A 21,951-nucleotide genomic window follows, 5' to 3' on the forward strand; every position below is an offset into this window, starting at 1 on the left:
ATAAAGTGGCTTACAATCAATTGCAAAGCTAGACATATTAGTCTGGAATCAAAACGTTATTGCTTTTAGTCACCGAGCATTACTGAGCACAGCGTGCTGTAGGAAGATTGCAGGCCGCCAAAACTGCTTGGCTTTAGCAGATTTTTTGGCTTTTGCAAAATGACAAAAACATATGCAGAGCAAGTAGCCTTCCTTTCAAGCAAGTTGCTGTTCGCTGATCACCTTAAATTGCAACTTAAAACTTTGTTGCTGAAATCGTTTATTTGCCTCCCGATTCTTCCTGAGACTCTCCTTCATTACTTTCAGTGATGTATTTCTCACCAAGCATCGTATTCATACTGGAGTTCCAGCACTAAAAGAAGAGTGATTTCCCTGGTGTTGGTAGTGGTGGTGGGGGCATATTGTCACTTTTGGGGGGGGGGGGGAAAATCATTAAAACACTAGCATCTGTGACTCTCAAAAGTGAAATCAAATAGAAAGCTGGCTGCGGCATAAAATACCTGCTCTCCAAATTACAGGACTTGAGCACTGCGGCTCTGCTGCTGAGGCCGCGGAGCGTTTTAAGGAAAGCTTCCAATCCCCTTTATGGCTCTGGGCTGAACGCGCACACACTGCTCTCTGGTGAGGGAGTTTCCTTAGAAATGCTACAAAGTGCTAGGCTTTTGGAAGATTATGGGGAACCTTGTGAACTTTTATTATTCTGTGTTCTACCCCAAAGCGATGGGTCTACTAAGGCAGTGTTTCCCAACCTTCTCTCATGATGAGAATCACCTGGTGGAGTTGTTAAAACACAGATTCCCGGATCCCAACTAAGAAGTGCTAAACTAGAATTTTGGGGAACATATAGGTAAAATTGCATACCTAACTTAGTGCTCTGTATATAAAATCTATATCAGAGCACTAGTTAGGTATGCAATTTTACCTATATGTTCTCCAAAATTCTAGTTTAGCACTTCTTAGTTGGGATCCGGGAATCTGTGTTTTAACAACTCCACCAGGTGATTCTCATCATGAGAGAAGGTTGGGAAACACTGTACTAAGGGATCCCGTGTAATTCCAGCCCAGATCCCCGTCACCAGGGGTGAGCCGCTGAGTTCCACCTGCATTCAAGTTCCCTGACTTTGCCTACCAACCAAATAGTCCCTGGCTAGTCAGTAGCCTTACACATAAAGCAAACTGCTCCGACATTTGGTTAGCTGTTTCAGCTACCACATGCTAGAAGCCAAAACCAGTTCTTTGTTTCGGTACTTCTCTGAAATAGGCTGCTTTCTTATCAATAAAGAAATCATGTTAACTTTGATGAGTCAGACAAGGCTACCTCTGAAGTAATTTATTTGTCCATGTTAGTCACCACTCTAGGAGAGCAGAGTTACAGAAACAAATGGGTTATGCAAGTCCAGCGTCTCCCTGAAGCTGTAGTGAGGAGATACCTGAAAAAAGGTCAGTATAAAACAAGTATCATAATCAATTGCCTTCAGCTCTTTTGGGATTTTCATTTCTCTTGTTCAAGCTTCTTGGGGCTTCTTGCTTCTTTTCTAAGTAAAACAAAACAAAATAACAAAACAAAACTCTTCCCTATATATCTGAAGCCACCATATTATTCTGCAGATCTCCAATCTTATTCTGAATTAGAAAGTAAACCTGCATTTCATCCTCTGCTAATATTCTGGGTGGTTTGTGCCCGGTCCTAGTCTGCCTTGCTGGAAGTAATTTCCTCTGTTCCAACTGGGAGCCTTGCTTAAAATGCAACTTCCTGTCAGGGTGTGACTTTCTAACAGTCTCTGCCTAAAGCAACTTGTCTGAAACTTAACTTAAATATGGAAGTCTCTAAAGAAGGAAAATTATAAATATATGCATGCAGATAAAAAACAGGAGGAACTGGAAAGTAAAAAGCCATTTTTACCTTTTAATATTAACTTTCAAAATCAACACAACAAAAATACCAGGTATACCAGTTAATAATGCAGATTTTTTTCCAAATGGAGTTACACATATGTTGATGTATATGTGATTTGATATGTTGTATTTACAGCAAGCTTAAAAACTTTATTGTCAAATTGTATGAAGGTGTTAACATCATAGATATTTTTACTCTTAAAAATATCAAATTTCATGCTAAAAAAAAAAAAGAGCATTTGCAGGAAGTTTTAATTCATTATTTTGAAGAAAAGTGCTGCTGAATACTTTGGAAAGCTTATGGTGAACATACTCCATCTCAAGATATTTGGGAACACTAGTTTAAATGCTTTAAAAGTGATCATTTCAATGTGAAAGACAAAGAACATGTAGGTTAGTGGTCGGCAAACTCATTAGTCAACAGAGCGAAATATCAACAGTACAATGATTGAAATTTCTTTTGAGAGCCAAATTTTTTAAACATAAACTTCTTCCAATACCACTTCTTCAAAATAGACTCGCCCAGGCCATGGTATTTTGTGGAAGAGCCACACTCAAGGGGCAAAAGAGTTGGTTTAGGTCAATCAAAAAGTTTGAAGAGCAACAATTATAAGCATTATTGGATTAGATACCTGTCAAACTCAAAAACAACTTGCAGAAAGATTAAACATTGCTCAGCAAACAATTTCTGATCATTTACAAGCAATGGGAAAGATTTTAAAGAAAGGAAAATGGGTGCCACATCAACTGAACTAAAGACAAATGGAAAACCCAAAAGTCATCAGTAAAATGTTGCTTCAGCGGCACAAGTCTTTTTTTGTATTGAATTGAAACTGGCTATGATAAGTGGATTTTATTGTGAGAATCCCAAGTGTACAAAATCATGAGTTGATCCATATCAACCATTAATATTGACTGCAAAGCCAATCACTTAGGAAAGAAGACAATGCTCTTCATTTGGTGAAATCAGGAAGGTGTGGTGTATTATGATCTTCTAAAACCAGGTGAAACCATTAATACTGATTGCTACTAACAACAATAATCAATTTGAACCATGCTTTAATTGTGATATGACCAGAGTGAGCCAGAAGACATGCAAAGTCATTTTGCTTCATGATAATGCACGATTACACACTTCAAAGTGAGAAATGTCAAATATCTTGCCTGGGAAATATTAACCCACCCACCATATTCACCAGACCTTGGTCCTTGTTCCGATCGATGGCACACTTTCTGAGCAGCACTTCAAAATGTACAAAGAAGAGGTAAATTAGATCTCTGAATTGTTTGCCTCGAAACAAGAAAAGTTCTATTATGGTGGTATTCACAAATTACCTGAAAGATGGGGGAAATGTGTAGGTAGCAATGGACATTACTTTGAATAAAGCACTTTTGATGTTTCTCTTGAAACTATCCTGTTATATTTGATTACAAAACAGGCATTATTAACCAATACAACTGGTAAACCGCCCCCAGAGAGACCATCTACATCAAGATGAACAAAATTTTTCAAAAAAATTAAAACAAACAATAATTTACCATTGAAGCAAAGTAAGCAACCATCACTCATTAAAAGGGTACAGCATGCTTTGTGTAGTAGTCATCAGCAATAACATTCATTGATTTATGAATTCATCTATTCCTGCTAAGAATAATTTTCCTATGTTGTTTTATTTTTACTTCATATATATCTAAACATAATGAGTTAAACTTAGATCCAGAAATCAAAGATACCATGCCTTGTATAGTTATTTAAATTAAGGGTTGAGCTGCTTTTAGTCTAAGTTTTACCTCCTTTCTCCTACCCTTATTTTAATCATTAGGGATTCTATATGTTCACAGTTGTGGTTTCAGACCAAAAAGTGAAGGAAAGATAAAGAATAAGCTTAAGGGAATATTGGAAATAATAGGTGGTACCACTCTAGTGACAAATATCACTGCTATTTTAAAGGAAGCAAATTAAATTAAAAAATCACTCTTTACTGAACAATGACTGGGCACCAAGCCTGTATAGTTTATGATGCTAAGGTGGGAAAAGATATGGCATATGGGTGAGAAGGATCAATTAATTAATAATTTGACTGATCTTCAAGCATTGAATAGCAAAAATCTATTACTTATAATTATATCACTAAACTATTTCCACCCAATGATTCATAAGCCTATGGATAATATAAGTTTTTTTTGAAAAATATTTTTATTTTATTTTTAGATGATGAAATCTCATTCTATTCCATTTAAATTTACATGTTATTTGGGTAGCTTTATTCTAACCATTTGGCAATTTTCTAGGATAATACAATAATTTATTTTATCTAATTGTTACTCACAAATTCTAATTCTATATTAGAATTGCATTTTAAGGATTTAAACTTGGACTGACATTAACATGGTTGTTTAACAGATATAACATTTATTCTGTTTCTAGAGGCCTGGTGCATAAAATTTATGCATGGGGTAGGGGGGGGGGGTTCCCTTAGCCCAGCCTGCACCCTCTCCAATATGGGACCTCTTGAGGGATGTTAAATTGCCTGATCATCCAAGATGGTCAGCAGGGAAGGGCAGTTGGGAGGCACCAAGCCTGCAAGGGAGGGCAGTTAGAGACGATAAACCCTGTAGGGAAGGGCAGTTAAGGGCAAACAACCTGGCAGGGGAGCAGTTAGACATCAATCAGGCTGGCATGGGAGTGGTTAGAGGATGATGAGGCTGGCAGGCAGAAGCAGTTAGGGACAATCAGGAAGATAGGTAGGCAAGCAGTTGGGAGCCAGCAGTCCTGGATTGTGAGAAGGATGTCCACCTTACACTGAAGATTGGTTTTTCTCTGATTCTGCACATTTGATAACCAAACTAATATAACTAACAAGCTACTTAATCTTTCCTGGTTACAATTCCAATATTCCTTGGTGAGAATGTGATTGGTTAGCTAGAGTCTGATGTATTCTACTTGTCAAACCAGCTATGACTGGTTTGGCACACCCCACAAGGGGGTGCTACGGATCATCCATGGGGGTTGGGATAACAAAATGTTTCAAGTATAATTTTTCCTTGGGATTAATATGCAGATTAAATAACAGGAATAAATAATAAATGGCAAATTTGGATAATTAATAGGTTAATTGTCCTGAAGACCAGGATGAAAGTTAAGAATAATTCCCAGATCATCCTATCTACAAATACAATGTAAAATATATTTTCTCAGGTTACATCTGAAATTTATATGACAGGAAATTTAATGACAAAAAAAAAATAGAATGGAGCAAATTATCTTTCTTTTTTTTTAATATATATATTTTATTGATTTTTTACAGAGAGGAAGGGAGAGAGATAGAGAGCCAGAAACGTCGATGAGAGTGAAACATCGACCAGCTGCCTCTTGCACACCCCCTACCGGGGATATGCCCTTGACCAGAATCAAACCCAGGACCTTTCAGTCCGCAGACGGATGCTCTACAGTTGAGCCAAACCGGTTTCGGTAAAAAATTATCTTTCTTAACTTGGCTGATAGTTTATTGTGATAGAATAGATAAAAGTGATTATTACATAGAGTTCAACTTACCTTTGGTAAATTCTCAAATAAATGAATTTTCAGATGACCTACTTGCGGCCATATTAAAAGGTAATTTTCAGGTTAATTTCACATCTTCCGTTATCTGTATTTGTGGTTCTAAGCCTGAGCTGGAAATCCTTTGATTGTGTTTTTAGACTTTTCTTTTATATCTGAATCTATGACTTTAAATAATTCCCAGTTAAGCTTTATTCTAGAAAGCATTGCACTTACTCTATAATATAGAGCTTTTTGCAATGTTCATAATGGCTCTTGCTTTGACTATTTTAGAGCTAAATTACTTTAACCCTTATAGCTGAAAAAAGAAATGATGCAATTGAGTGGAAAAACAACAATCCCTAAATTGTTTCCTATTTCCACATTCATAAGCCCAGTGGAATTCTGTGATTTACTGTATAATCACAAGGTAGCTGCTCTTTGCTTTTTAATAATTGAAGCTGTTCTGTAAGAGAAATAAAATTGTTTGATGTTTTCTATCAGAATTGTTCCTTCTAGATGTTTTGATAGCCCAACATATTAGTTTGTTGAATCTGCCATGACAATGGCCCACAGACTGGGTGGTTTAAGCAACAGAAAGCTATTTTCTCACAATTCTGGAAGTCCAAGGTTAAGGAGTCAGCTGGTTTGGTTTCTTCTGAGGACTCATTCTTGGCCTGTAGAGAGCTGCTCCTTATTGTGTCCTCACATGGTCTTTTAGTTGTACATATGGTCTCCTGAGGTTTCTGTGTGTGTCCACATTTTCTGTTCTTGTAAAGATACCAGTAAATTTGTATCGGGCCCATTGTGCTAATTAGACAGGGCAGCCAAACAAACTTCTGGAAGACCTTCCAGAAGAAGCTGGGGCTGCTAGGTCCAAGGCAAGCTGCCAGGGCTGCGTGAGCCAAGCCCTTTGCATGACTTTCATGCATTGGGCTTCTAGTTTATACACAATCACCTACTTAAAGACCCTATCTTTAATTATAATCTCATTGTTGAGAGTTAGGACATATGAATCTTGAAGGTACACAAGCCTGTAAGAAAAGGTCATATAATGAAAGGGCGAAAATCTGTTTGGCTCAGTGGATAGAATGTCGGCCTGTGGACTAGGAGGTCCCGGGTTCTATTCCGGTCAAGGGCATGTACCTTATGGGGAGGGGGTGCAAGAGGCAGCTGATCGATGATTCGCTCTCATCGATGTTTCTAACTCTCTATCCCTCTCTCTTCTTTTCTGTGAAAAATCAATAAAATAAATATTTTAAAAAAAAGACTATAATGAAAGGTTAGAAGAAATTTAAATATCAGTTGGAGAAAGGGATGTTTGAAAATGTAGAGAAGTAGTCCAGAAGTTGCATATGTATTATTTTTATTAATTTTGAGTAGCTTTTAATTTTTGTCTGCATGTTTATACTTATATCAGCCATGAGTGAGTCCATCAACTCCAACCTTGCCATCAGGCCCCGCTATTTCTAAAGATCAAACCTAACTCCTACTACTGGTTATTTGGCCCATGTTAAAAATAGCCCATTAGCCCTAACTGGTTTGGCTCAGTGGATAGAGTGTTGGCATGCGGATTCAAGGGTCCCAGGTTCTATTCTGGTCAGGGACATCTACCTTGGTTGCGGGCACATCCCCAGTAGGGGGTATGCAGGAGGCAGCTGATTGATGTTTCTCTCTCATTGATGTTTCTCTCTCTCCCTCTCCCTTCCTCTCTGTAAAAAAAAATCAATAAAATATATTTTAAAAAATAACCTGTGAGAAGGTTCTATCTGGCATCATGAAGAGATCTGTATTATACTGTTGCTCCCATGATATCATCATCTTCAAAAAGCATTACAGATATAAGAAGTTAACACATTTTGTATTTTACATAAATGTTATTTTGAGTGTGCTTGGTTGTTTATTTTGGGAAATATTGCAGAAACCTGTTAAAAATAATCAGATAAGCCTTTTCCCTCATTTACCTCCTCATTTTCTTAACATTGACATTTTGAAAGTTGTGCTAACATGATAATTAGATGGTTTTTTTTTCTTCACTATTCAAAACTACTGATAGAAGAAACACAAAGTTTGCTGTAAATATAAAAAAGAAAAAGAAAAAGAAATCTCTGGCAAATGTTGAAAGATTTTCAAATAAAAAATATTACTGTTCAAATATAACACCTACAATAATGTTTACCACTTTGTTGGATTTCAATACCTATTTATTGTGGAGTGAATCAGTCAGGCTGTATCGTGTACCTCCAAGGTACTTTGCTCCTGCCTTTATTAAAGCATTCCTTGCATTATGTAATAATCACGCATTCCTAACCAGACTGCATACCAGATTTATATATGTATCTACAGTATATAATGCATTGCTTGACACATGGCAGAGACTGAATACTTATTTTTGACCAAAAGGTGTATTTTCAACAGCAGTGCAGAACAACTAACTTTCCATGGCCATGTGCAAGCAGTAATTATAAGTAGAAAAGAGAGATCCTTGGTAACTTTGGCCTTCGCCTTTCTTGCTATGTCACTACAGGGTTTAGCCTGGATGTAGTCTAATGAAAAATACTGGTGAGCAATAAGCAAAATTGCCACCAACTTGTCACCAAATTTACAAGTCTATTCTCATCAATACAAATGAATTTAAGTTGCACTTATTTTCCTACTGCTGGAGGTTTTTGGGACAGTGCTAAAACTGGGAAAGTCTTGAGTAAACTGGGAAGGCTTTCCTCACATAAACCCTATGAGTAAAAATGATTATACATTCAAAAGTTGAAAAAACTGACATTTATGGAGATAAAGCCAGATAAGGCCACTATTAAATGAGGTTATTAACCTCTTAACAGAGCGGGACCTATAAATACGTCAAACGTAAACAATATTGGGAACAGATAGGACGTATGAATACGTCCTTGAAATATATGTTGCGCCCTGAGAATGACGGTATAAATTTTTTGTAATCTTTGTAATTGTTTGTAAAATTTATAATTTTTTAATTCGATGTTTCCATTTTTTGTTGGTATTCTTTTCTATTTGTTTTTAATTTTATATTTTCCTTTGTGCTTTATATATAAATAAATGAAAAAATATATATTTCATTTATTTTAATTAAGTATAAATAAAAAAAATAATAACAAAATTACATCCACTGGGCGTGACGTACTGACACGTCCTAGTGAAAGAGTATGCACCCGTTGTACATTGCGTAATTAAAAAGGGAACTCCCCGGTTAACAGGTTAATGTATTTTCTCATAAGTTGTAAGGATAAAATGAGGTAGCATACATAAGGAATTTAGATCATTACTTAGGACACAGTATACTCCCCAAAGAGCAGGATTGTTAAAAGTATATTAATCTTCCACAATATAACCAGTACTCACCAAGATACAGCTTAAAAAAATATATAGAGTTAGAAACATTGATGAGAGTGAAACATTGACCAGCTGCCTCCTGCACACCTCCTACTGGGGTTGTGCCTGCAACCCAAGGTGCATGCCCTTGTATGGAATTGAACCTAGGACCTTTCAATCTGTAGGCCGCTGCTCTATCCACTGAGCCAAACCAGTTAGGGCAAGATATAGCTTTCAGATTAGAGGATATAAGGGCCTAATTTTATGTCCTTTTAGTTTGTGTCATCATATAGGAAATAATCATTTCCAATAAAACACTGAAAATAAGAATTTAGAGTACATCTGCGAAACCTGAAAAAAAAATATGCCAATATACCAGATAATGGTTGAGGATATGGCCAGATATGAGTGGATCCTTGAGTGAATGTAGGATAAGGAATTGTAGTGAGAAGAGACTACTGCCAGGACATCAAAGAAATAAAAAAGAATGTGTCTCTCAGATGCTTTCCGACATGTAGGCTGGGAAGACTGTTAAGCATATTTTTATCAGGGGAGGTGAAGTGCAAACTCAATATGCATTATGTATGTTATGTAATATCTAGGCTTGAAGAGGTAGGCTGCAACTGGGTAGCAATGAGGAGCAAGACTGGTAGACCAAACTGACCTTATAGGGTTCTTTAATGGCATTAAGAAAAAAAAAAAGTTTAAAGCTTAAATTTCAAATTAAAAAACCTGGAGGTTTTATATGATTTACTGGAAAAAAGGGAATTAAATATTAAAATATATATAATTCACAAGGGACTTCAAAATATTGTGTTGTGTTTTGAATTGATTTTTTAATCACACTTACATGATAAGTTTAAAAGTTCTGATTAATAGAACATCTTAGCTGACACCACTTTGAATAAGAGGAATGTTAGTCAGTCAAACAGAACAGAAACACAATGGACCAAAATCCCAATACGTACATAATGGCACAGCATATACTTTCAAAAATATTCCTGATCTAAGCATTAATGCAAATAAGTCACTTACCAAGAACATTATATTACTTAACAATTCTTTGAGTTCACTATTTTTCATATTTTTCCCCGAAAATGGATTACTTGGCTCATTTTTAATTAAGTTTGAGTTTCTATCATGAAGTTATATGTAAAATCTTTCATCAGAATTACTGGGGTGAAAGGTGTGGAGAAATCAGCAAAATATGGATGTAAACTGGGAGTGACAATTTCAAGCATTCTTTGTAATAAGAGATTCCTTTTTTTACATCAGCGTGTATCAGGATAGTTTAGAAAGAAAATTTTGTAAAAATTGAGTTACTCCCTGAGACCAACATAACCAGCTCATTTGCAAATGAGAAAGGAGTGAGAGTTTCCTATACCTACCCTTCCCCACACCAGAGTTTCTGTTATATGTGTACTGTACTCAGCAATCCCACTGTTTGAGGTGCTAAACCTGGGTTCATGATCAGGCATTAAATGACTCTATTAGATTTTGCTGACTGCAAGATTCATTTCAGAAAGCTCAAGACAGGGATTGGTGTGTGGGCGTTGAATGAAAAGACTACAAAATTAAAAATAATATCCCTCTAACACTCAGAGAATGAGCTGGCAATCCGCAGAGCCTCAGCACACATCCATAACGGTTTTCTCTGTGTTGAGAGTAATGCAAATCATTGCTGAGTCGAATGATGTTCCTGTGGAAGCTTTTTATTTCATAAGTAAGAAAATTAACCCAGATCATTGTTATTAACACATAAAAACAAACCAATGTGAGCCATAGATTAACCATTGCTTTTTTAATTTAGCACCCTGGAGAGGAAAAGCCAGGTAATTATACTTTATCACTAAACAGTAAGCACTCATTTGTCTTTCCCGGATGTCTTTGCAACAGCATGAACAATTTTCAGCTAAGAGGTCCTTTATAACACTGTGTACATTTTACAGCACAGTATTCCATTCTTAGGTTGGAAAGGATATCTGCTTATTTATATTCTTCTAATTTTCAAAAGCCTGAGTGCAAAGATGACTTTTACTGAAAGTCATATGTAATGGTATTTATTTGAGGACACGTAAGAAACATCCTGGATTACTTATCACCAATGTTGAAAATGTTCTTTATCCTATTATGTGTAATCAGATTAACCTTTCCTTTTGTGCTATAATTATTACACAGAATGGCAAGGTTCATTTGGCGAGACATGATTTTCTTTAAATGAGCTCACTTATGTTAATCTTTTGATTAAAGGAGTAATAAGAGAAATGGGAGAAATTAGCACAAGTCGGGCAGATAAAAATCCAATTTGAATCAGTGGAAATTTGAAAGGGGTTCAAGTGGTTTGTTTTCACCTTAGATAACACCTTTTAGAGCCCCACAGCTAACACCTTAGTGAGGACCTTAATACTTCACCCGGATTAGAACAACCATGTCTGAATCAGACATTTTGCTTCTTTCTCTCCCCCAACCCCCTTTTTTCAATAATCTCTTTTACAAACATTTTTCTCGAATGGCCTACTTTAAATTTTCCTGAGCATGTAACATTTCCGTTCAAAAACCTTCAATGGCTCTATACTAACATATGAATTATCAGTATGTCGCCTGGCAATTACATCCACACATAGCCACTTCAAACTTGTTTCAGAAGTTACAAATTCACAGCCGGGACAGCAGTCTTTGACAAGCATAATTTGTCTGATCTACTCAGTGTTCCGTAAAATGTTGAAAAGGCTGACTTTTATTTCTAAAAAGCACATGCTCCAGCAACATTGTTATCCATCCCTATGAGACAACAGTTATGTTGTAGCTGAGGGGTGGCTCCCCCGTTTGCTAGACCCTCACATTATCATTGCCTTATTTACTCATTTATTTTATTCTCCTGTAAGTGTCACGGTTTGCAACTCCTGATTTATACAATTATCCTGAAAAAAATCTTCTACATAAGCCAAATTCATCTTGTCATAATCATCCTTATTTCCATGCCATTCTATCCACCCCAAATGCCAACTATAATATTTGCCATCATTTTTAACATCCTTTGCAATTTCTCCTGTTTCAACATATTCTACAGTTCTTTCTGTCTTCATGGATTGTGTCTGCTTTGGGCTCTCATATTTTTTTGTATGTAGAACTTCCAATTGAAAACGATGAGCAAAATTTCTAATGTTCTGTGTATGGTTTATTTCCCAAAATGTATTATAAACCACTTGAGGGCTAAGACAATTATATTTACATTTACATTTATCTCTTTATCAATCCAGACATAGCACCAAATTATATGAATAATAGGCATTCAGTATAAATATAAAATTTTTTAGCAAAGGAACTGTATTATAGCATAGTAAGTGGTTTCTCTCTCTCTCTCTCTCTCTCTCTCTCTCTCTCTCTCTCTCTCTCTCTCTCTCTCTCTTTTTAGTCTGTCCTTTCCCCCACTCTATCATGACCACCCCTATCCCATGGGTATTGGAATCACCTGAGGAACTTAAAATGCTGCCAGGGATTCACCAGCCCAGTCTGGTGGATTGAATCTGAGTGCTGTACATTTTTAAAGCTCCCCAGGTGAGTGTAACACGCAGCCAGGCTTGGGAAATACTGTTCTGTCTTCTTGCTCATGAATAGGGTTTAGGGTATGTACAGAGAAACCTCTTTCCAATCCCTCTGGCTTGAATAGGATTTGATGAATGAGAGGAAAAAAGGAGACAAGAGAGTAAGTTTTCTCTGTGATATCCACGAGCTTCTCCCTCTCTATTGATCACATCCTCCAATTTAGGTATGCATTTGGAACACCTACATTCAGAATAATTGGGTCCTGGTTAAAAGTGCAGAGCATTGCCTTGTCCATCCATCCATGCAGTGTGGCTCAGTGGTTGAGCTTAGACCTATGAACCCAAAAGGTCAGGGTTCAATTCCCGGTCAGGGCACATCCTGGGGTTGTGGGTTCCATCCTCAGTGAGGAGCATGCAGGAGAGAGAATCTTCTCTCTCATCATTAATGTTTTTATATATATCTCTCTCTTCTTTCCTCTATAAAATAAGCAAAAATATTTTAAGGTGCAAAGTATTGAGCCCAGCCCCAGATCTTCTGAATCAGAATTTCAGCAGCAGTGGTACAGTGGCAGAAATCCAGATTTGTAGTAAGCATCTTAGAAAATATCATGTACCCAAAATTTGAGATTCACTGTTTCCAGTTTATGTACCATTGCATTTTTTTAAGGTTTTCCTAATCTGGGAAAGAAATGTTGTGTGGACACAAACATATTGCTATTGAATAGATTGTAATTAGACTATACTCCAGCTCAGTCAAATAACTAGAGAAATTACAGAAGGGGTTATAAAAATATGTAAATCTTTCAGCTACTCCTCAGAATGCATAGATAGGCCAGAGATAGGTGTATTTTATGAACCATTTCCATTTGTTTAAGTGATTAAATATACGAAAAGCAAAAATGGTCAAACACCTTTTCATTTATAAGTACTCTAACCGATTTCATACCTGGGTCTCATTGGAAAGTCAAGGAGGCCTTTGGTTTCTACTTCATTTTCTCAGAAAGGTCTTCCCTAAACTAGGCCAACTTGCTATAGGTTTCCTAGCCTCTTGATGTGTGCATGCTCATCCTCATTTGATTTGCTCACCACTATTTATCCAGCACTGTGGGGGTTCCCACTCTTTGGAGGCACTCCCCTAGGACTTAAAAGTGATGCCTCTGCACCCCTCAAAAAAAAAAAAAGTCTGAATGTGCTTGGGCAGTGGTTGTGGTTGGCAAACTCATTAGTCAACAGAGTCAAATATCAACAGTACACGATTGAAATTTATTTTGACAGCCAAAGTTTTTAAACTTAAACTTCTTCTAACTCCACTTCTTCAAGATAGACTCTCCCAGGATGTGGTGTTTTGTGGAAGAGCCACACTTAAGGGGGGACAAAGAGCCACATGTGGCTCATGAGCTACAGTTTGCCAACTACGGTCAGCTTAGGAATGTAGGCACAAAATAAGAATTTTTCATGAACTTACTGACCTTAACATATTTCTGCAGAGAAGCAATACCTGCTCTTCTAGTTATTCCCTCACCATATTCCTAGTTTGTACAGCTCCATATCATAAAATGGTGGATAAAGTGGACAAGGGGAGAAGTCCCATAAGCAAAAACTTGTCATGATCACCATCGTAATCAGCATATCACAGAATGTAAGTTATCGGGGGGGGGGACATACTTTCCTTCTGATGATAAATTATGATCTTGACATTTAATCTTCTACTAGTTTTGAATGCCATTTGTAGCCAGTTTTATGTAAATGGTGCCAATGATTTTATTTTGCAGAGGAAAATCCTGTAGTTCTGTAGACTTATTAATTCTTGATCTTTTTCAAGCATGTTTGATGTTCATATGGCCAGAACAAATGGGCAGTCTGAGTAATATATACATCAACATTGCCAGTGTAGTTTCCTAAGGGGTCTAGAAAATAGCCAGGTATGTAAATCCCATATTACCTTACTAGTTTTTGCTACCTATCTTCATAGAATTTTTTTTTCATATTTAGATCTTTATCATTGCTTTCCAATACTCCTTCAGGTGATCTAATTTTTATCTTGAATAAATCTTAATCCCTACATGCATTTTAAATGTAATATGAAAGTGACAAATGTTGCATATGCCACCTCTTTCCAGAACATAAAATAAGAGAGATCAAATGAGATTGAACCAAACAGCAGCCCTAAACCTGAGAGAGAGAGGAATGCTGTATTGATTCAGTGACTACTGTGTTTTATGATCCTTAGTTTACAAACCATTAGCTAACAGTCCAGCCAGTACACATTCATTTATTAAGCTAAAATGTGACGGGTGACACATTTTATGCTAATTACCATATTTACTTTTGGATCACTAAATTATGGGGGGAAAATAGCTGAGTTTTTATCAACTATAAATTTGAAAGAATGACATGTTAAAAATACTTTCATTTGATAGACAAAAATGAAAAAAAAAGATGTATAGCTTTTAAACAATGTCTGATAACCGAAAGGAGAAAAGAAACATGATATGATTGTTGATAAAAATGTCTGTCTTTAAAATGAAGAAAACTTGATCCAGGCCAGAATGCTACATTAATCTATTTTTTAAAAATATATTTTATTGGTTTTTAACAGAGAGAAAGGGAGAGAGATAGAGTGCTAGAAATGTCGATGAGAGAGAAACATCGACCAGCTGCCTCTTGCACACCCCCTACTGGAGATGTGCCAGCAACCAAGGTACATGCCTTTGTCCGGAATCGAACCTGGGACCTTTCAGTCTGCAGACCGACGCTCTACCACTGAGCCAAACCAGCTTTGGCACATTAAGCTATTTTTTTCTTAGGTATAGTTCTATAACATACAAAAAATTATCATGAGATTACTTCATTATTACTATTGTTTATTTTGTTTGTGTTTTCATTGCCTATTATCACATGAAAGATGATTAGTTTCTGTCTTTGAACATCTCATACAAATATGACAACAGTCACCCTTATCCTCACTTAATTATTTTCACACAGCCAAGTTATACCATGTTCAGTTCCTGCATCTTCCCTCATAATTTAAACTCTCCAGCTGCCTAATTATTGTAGTGGTCCCTCTAATTCTTTCTGCTGAGAAACTGTAGGGATAATTGATCTAATACATCTTAATTGCCATACTCCTAAAATTTCAAAATGGAAGATTGGAATGTTACTGTGGTATGGGGATATATATATGTGTGTGTGTGTGTGTGTGTGTGTATATATATATATATATATATATATATATATATATATATATAGGCATATAGGCATATAGGCATATAGGCATATAGGCATATAGATATGTAGATATATAGTGAAGCCCCTGGAGTTCAGAGTTCTTTTGAGTCTTCAGTCTTCAGTTGTCTCCCACTCTCATGAATAATTTAAAGTACTCAGAATGCCAAATTAATAATGTGGAAATATAAATCATAATTAAAAGAAAATATAAAATAAGGTTAAAGCAAAAACACAAGTTATATTTTATTTGTGGTTGCAGAATCATCACTTCTTTTATCTAACAATTTTAATAATTAAAGTAACTTATTTAATTTGTATTTTATATAATGACAATTTAATGTTTTGATGTATTTATTTGATATGATTACTTAACACACATATATATTTATATTTTAAACATCAAAATATTCTATATTTGATTCTTAGATTTATTTTCATTATATTGTTCTTTCTACTTTAAACCTACTTTATTTTGACAATATTGTATTTCCGACCTTAAACGTACATTTTTTAATATCATCACCTGAGGATATGCTTAAGGAGAAGAGAGGAGAGGAGAGGAGAGGAGAAGAGATATGTGAGAAAGAAATATCAATCAGTTGCCTTCCTATGCTCCCTGATTAGGGCAACTTGCAACCCTGGTATGTGCCCTGACCTGGAATCAAACTGGCAACCTTTCCATGCACAGGATGACACTCAACCAATTGAACCACTCCAGCCAGGATAAAACTATATTTTAATAGCAATTTGTCTTTTTTCAGGATTGTACTGAGTCTGTTAAATTTTAAAAAAATCACACAGAAAAAATTAATAAAGTTGTATCTAGAACATGAATACAAGTTGACCTTGAGTTTAGTTTCTGATTAAAAGTATACAATATATGTTTCAAAGGGCATTTGTGAATTGCAGAATTATAGGCTGAGATCTAACTAAATTTTTTTTTTCAAAAGGTGAAAGTTCAAGGAGAACTAAGCACTCTATCTTATTTTAATTCATAAATAAAATTTTCATTTATAAACTGGAAGTGTATATCTAGTACAAAAAAAGAAATGAGAGAGAATATACAAGACACATCTTTTTCCCCCTAGAATTTGACAATAATGGAAACACTGTAATATTGGATCCACAATTTTTATAATGCTTTCAATAGGCTTTGGCCCTGGGCCTTTGTTTATGATGTTTTTTAGGACCTCGATTTATATATTTAACAGTGCAGTGCATTACAATTAATACTTGAATATATATGTCTTTCGGCAGTGAGGATGATTGAAGAGGTAGCCATTGGTTAAGCCAGCTGCTTTTATTTATAATATGTGGATAAATTCAGACAGACCTGCTTTAATTCACAGCTCTAAGAACATGATGATGCCAAGCTCACATCCAAAGCATGATGATGCACAGTTATAACCTCTAAAAATCAGTTTCTGTCTCTTTAAGTGGGGAGAACAGGCCACCTTATAAATTTGTTGTGGAAATTAAATTTATCTGTACAAAGGATTTATTACAGCAACTGAACAACATTATCATTATAATACTGATTATTGTTTTTATTATTAATCATTACTAGACAATAGTGCAGTGACCCTTTCAAAGTAGATCAGGTATATTTTCATGTTAGACTACTTAGCAATTTCCAGAAGGGCAGAAAGAAGTTTGTCTATTTCATGTCTCTTTTAGACTACCGTATTTCCGGCGTATAAGACGACCCCCTAATTTTTACAGTTAAAACATAGGTTTAGGCCTATATTCGCTGTATAAGACTACCCCCCACTTCAAAGAAAAGACTTACTTTGCCGTCAAGATCTGCAGGTAATTTTTGTGCAATTTTGGTCTTTTGCCCCCGATTTTCCGTTGACTTTTTTTTTTCATTTTAAAAGTCGTCTTATATGCCGGAAAATAAGGTATGCTAAACTTAATCCAAAAGGCATCAGAAAAATAACTGTTTGTTATGCACCTCTTCAAATAATAAGAACAGATCTTAACCCAGGTTAAGTTAAATGGTAAATGGAACAGATGTAGATAATTATATAGGTTGTGTAGCATAATATTCTCATACAGGGACCAAGAAACAACACAAAAAAAGACAGCTTTGCATGGCGCAAACTCAACTGTGATGCATCCATAGGTCATTGTGGACCACCATTCCAAAAGGTGGCGACATTGGCCGTAACTAACCTAACATTGTTTCATAACGTGTTGCAGAATGGAGAATTTAGAGTAATGTTGTGTTAGTTATTCATTCTGCTGAAAAGAGACATAAGGGATTTTTTTTTTTAAAGAGCTATCCAAAAAAGCATTAAAGATGATGAGTGTGCGGAACAAGGTCTGTGGAAGCTTATTCAGCGAGACAGATAACAGCAGAGATGGGATGTAATCATCTGCCGGAATATGATGATGCCCAGAAAAGAAGCAACAGAATGCCTCTGATCCATTGTCATTTAATATCTCCTTTCGTGTTTCTGATTTTGTGAGAATTTTATCTTTATATTCTTTGTGATTTCCAAAGGCAGCACTTGTTCCTTAAAAGAAGAGATTATGCTTTTTCTTTTGTGTGTGTGTGTGTGTGTGTGTGTATTTTTATTTTTTGTTTTGTTTTGTTTTTAACAATCCAATGTTAATGAGCCCACAATCTTCAGTACACAATTTTAGGGATTTCCTAATCATGTAGACCCAGGACAAGCCTGAGGTCAATGAAATTATTTCAGTGTTAATCAGCTTACCAGTAATCCACAACCGTCAGACCAATTTAATGAAATTTCAAATCCCCAATCTATCACCAACCATGCAATTTAATTTCCTTATCTATAAAATGAGGGTGAGAATAGGACTCTTGGGATGATAAACGACTCATATGCAAGAAGCTCTTAGAACAGAGCTTGCCATGTCAAGCACTTCAGACAGGTTGCACCTTTGCTGTAATTCGCTTGGGTCAGTAGGGCAGGCACACTGCCAGTCCCCTGTGCCTGGGGTACTTATCTTTTTTCCCCCTTTGGAAAGATTTTATTCCTTTTTTAAATTATTTTTTGAAGTATTACAAATAGTGGTACATATTTCTCCTTTTTCCCCCCATTCACCCTCCCCCCAGCCTCTCCTACCACCACCCTGCCTCCCCCCAGTGCATTGCCCTCACCTGCCCCTGCCCCAGTGTCTTCTATCCATTGGTTATGCTTAATGCATGCATACAAGTCCTTCATTTGGTTGATCTCTTAAAACCGCCTCTTCCTCGCCAACCTCTTCCACTTTCCTGCTGTAGTTTGGCAGTCTGTTCAATGCTTCTTTGCCTCTGTATCTATTTTTACCCCATTTCTTTCCTTTAAAAATCTTGAGCAAACCTTGTTCATTGTCCTCCCTCCTTCCCTTCCATTTACCCAGGTTCTGCTTTTTCCTCAAAGTCTAGTCTGAGAAGTGATGGAGTAGTAAAACTGTCAAGAAAAACGGAAGTTTTAAAATCTGAGTATGTCTTCTACAAACAATGAAACTAAAACTCAGAGAAGTAGAGACAAAGAGTGGAGAGAGGAGAGAGGGGGATACTTGGGTTACATAAGACTTTAGCTTTCCAGGTGGTCTTTGGCTTCACTCAACATTCTCACAGCTCCCCTATTTTGGTTAAATTGCAGAGCTTAGGCAAGTCATTGTGTGCAGCACAAGAGAATGCTGTTAAGAAATCAAGTCAGTGGAGCACCTAAATATGCCCTGGTGTATGGACAGGCAGTGTCTTATAGTTTAGAAATTAATTGACTCCTGCATATGCTTTGCCTTCCTAAAATGTAGGATCCCCAGGACTGGTGTTACACCATATTATTCTGTGAGGGAGGTTAAAGCACCCAGCAAGAGAATTTGGAGAACATAAATGCAAGGGAGTCACAGTCTGTTTTGTATCCTTCTATCACAGACATCTCATCACTTTTGTCATATTTTATTAATTACTAGCACACTACTAGGTCCAGTGTATCTTCAAGAGAATGGGATAATATAAGAGCATGGACAGGAGGCAGGCATATTGAAGGCCATTTTTTAGGTTACCTACCACCATATTTCACTGTAGTGTTGTTACATTTTTCTGATTATTCCTTGGACATCTTTTCTTATGTTTTGGGCCATTAAGGTTTCTGTTTTGTGAACTACTTATTTATATTTTTTTCTTGATTTTCTATCTAGTTTTATGTTCGTTTGATTTACTCTTAATTTATACATATATTAGAGGCCCAATGCATGAAATCCATGCAAGGGGCTCGCCCCCACTGCCATGGTGGCAGCCAGGGGCCTTACCACATCTGCCTCAGCCCCCACCACTGTGGCTTCATCCAGAAGGTCATCTAGAAGGATGTCTGGTCTAATGAGCATATTATGCTTTTATTATTATAGATACTTTAAATTAGGGATGTCGAACTCAATCAGAGAAGGGGCCAAAATCTAAAATCCAGCCTAAATCGCGGGCCGAATGGTTTACTGAACAGTCATAAACTGTCATTGTGATGGAAATGCAGCGGAGTGCAGTGATGACAGAGCGGTGCGGGCCACATTGCAAGGCCTGGCGGGACGGATTTGGCCCGCGGGCCTTGTGTTTGACACATGTGCTCTAAATACTAATCTTGGTTGGTCTTATGAGGTACAACCCAGTCACTCTTTAACCCACTTTAACTTGATATTCTTTCTCACTCTTTTTCCTTGCCCCTTTACAATAACCACTCTTGTAAAGTCATCATTGATTTTTATAATGTTAAATTCAATGGATGATTTTCAGCAACCATCTTAATTGACTTGGCAGCATTTAATACAGATGAGTAGTTTCATTCATTTATCTTAAAAACATTTTTTTGTGTGTGTGTGCCATAACTTTGTCAGGTATACTATTTGTTCTTGACATTTTTACAACATTACCAAATATACTTTTTTGTCTTCCACTATAGCTGCTATTTGTCAGATTTTGCTGATTTTTCTACTTTTATATGACCTCAAAATATTTGAATTTATCAAGATCATCCCTGACAATTTCTCCCTGGTTATTATAGTTAGTCCTATGGATTTACATCTATCATCTATAATAATAAAAGTGTAATATGCTAATTAGACCAGACGTCCTTCTGGACAACCTTCCAGACAAAGCCAATGTGCCTCATACCTACCAGCCAGCCTGTTGATCACTTAGCCTTTTATATATATAAACTAGAGGCCTAATGCACAAAATTCGTGCATGATTACACCTTCCTTTCCCTGGCTGCTGCCACTGAGTCCCAGGTGACAGCCAGCAGCCAGAGGGAAGCCCAGGTCCTAGGTCCCAGGTCCCAGGTGCCAGAGGGAAGCCAGTGTCAGCAGCCAGGGAAAGGAAGGCCTAATTATGCACGAATTTTGTGCATTAGGCCTCTAGTTTATATTGTATATATATAAAAGGCTAAGCGATCAGCAGGCTGGCTGGTAGGTATGAGGCACACTGACCACCAGGCAGCAGAAGCTCAATGCAGGAGCCTCCAGCAACAGCAACTTTACAAAGTGCCCTCATGCACTCCAGGACCCCTCGGAATATCAGACTGCCTGCTTCAACCCAATCCCCACAGGCCAGTCCCAGGGACCCCCACCTGTCAGAGGTACCCTGCTCACTCTGCAGACACCCTTCAAGCCCCATTGCTGGCCCAGGTATGGCTGGCCAGGAAGGGATCATGGGAGGTTAGGGTCAGGGTGTGTGTGGCCCATTTCACCCAGTCCCAATCCCTAGCCACCTTCTAATTCATTTCCCTTTAATGTGCATGAATTGGTGCACTGAGCCTCTGGTTATGATAATAATTCTAAAATATCTCCAACACAGTATCACAAATCTTCTATATACTGTGTTCACTTAGATTTATCACAAGCTTTCAAGATGTAATTATGTCTGAAATTTTGGACATTCTTGTTCCTGGATGTACCAGTTGGTGATACCAGAAAAAATAGAAATTATCTATGACAACTTATCTCTAAAACATCAAATTACAGGTATATTAATAACTCCAACTTCTTCTATTTACTCATACCTCTTCACCCTTCAGCTATCACCTTAACAAACTAATTTCTTCTTTTTCTAAGTTTATGCCATTTCCATTTTGCTTATATTTTCCTGCTTTTTAAAACAAATAAACAGAAAATCCATTGAATTTTTAATATAAAACCAATTTATTTTTAAATATAAAATAATTTGAATGCTAAAATAATGCAGTAATTTTCTGAAAATTTTCAATTGTGTTATTTTAAACCTTCAATGAGAGACCTCATTGATAGACATTGCACTTAGTGCTTAACCACACTAGCCTTCCTGCAATGTTCCTCCTCAATTTCCCTTCTCTGTTGCTCTAGTCACAGTGGATTTCTATCTTTTCCTGTAAAATTTTAAGATATTTTCAGGCTAAATATTTTTGAACTCATAGT

At 36.6% G+C, this 21,951-nt stretch overlaps 1 protein-coding gene across 1 annotated transcript in view; it reads left to right on the forward strand.

The window, feature by feature from the left end:
- The window catches only part of LRP1B (LDL receptor related protein 1B), a 1,573,107-nt gene that overhangs the window by 386,134 nt on the left and 1,165,022 nt on the right, over positions 1–21,951 (forward strand). The gene's annotated exons all lie outside the window — the stretch shown is intronic.

This window comes from Pipistrellus kuhlii, unplaced genomic scaffold, assembly GCF_014108245.1.
Source record: "Pipistrellus kuhlii isolate mPipKuh1 unplaced genomic scaffold, mPipKuh1.p scaffold_m20_p_7, whole genome shotgun sequence".
NCBI lineage: Eukaryota > Metazoa > Chordata > Mammalia > Chiroptera > Vespertilionidae > Pipistrellus > Pipistrellus kuhlii.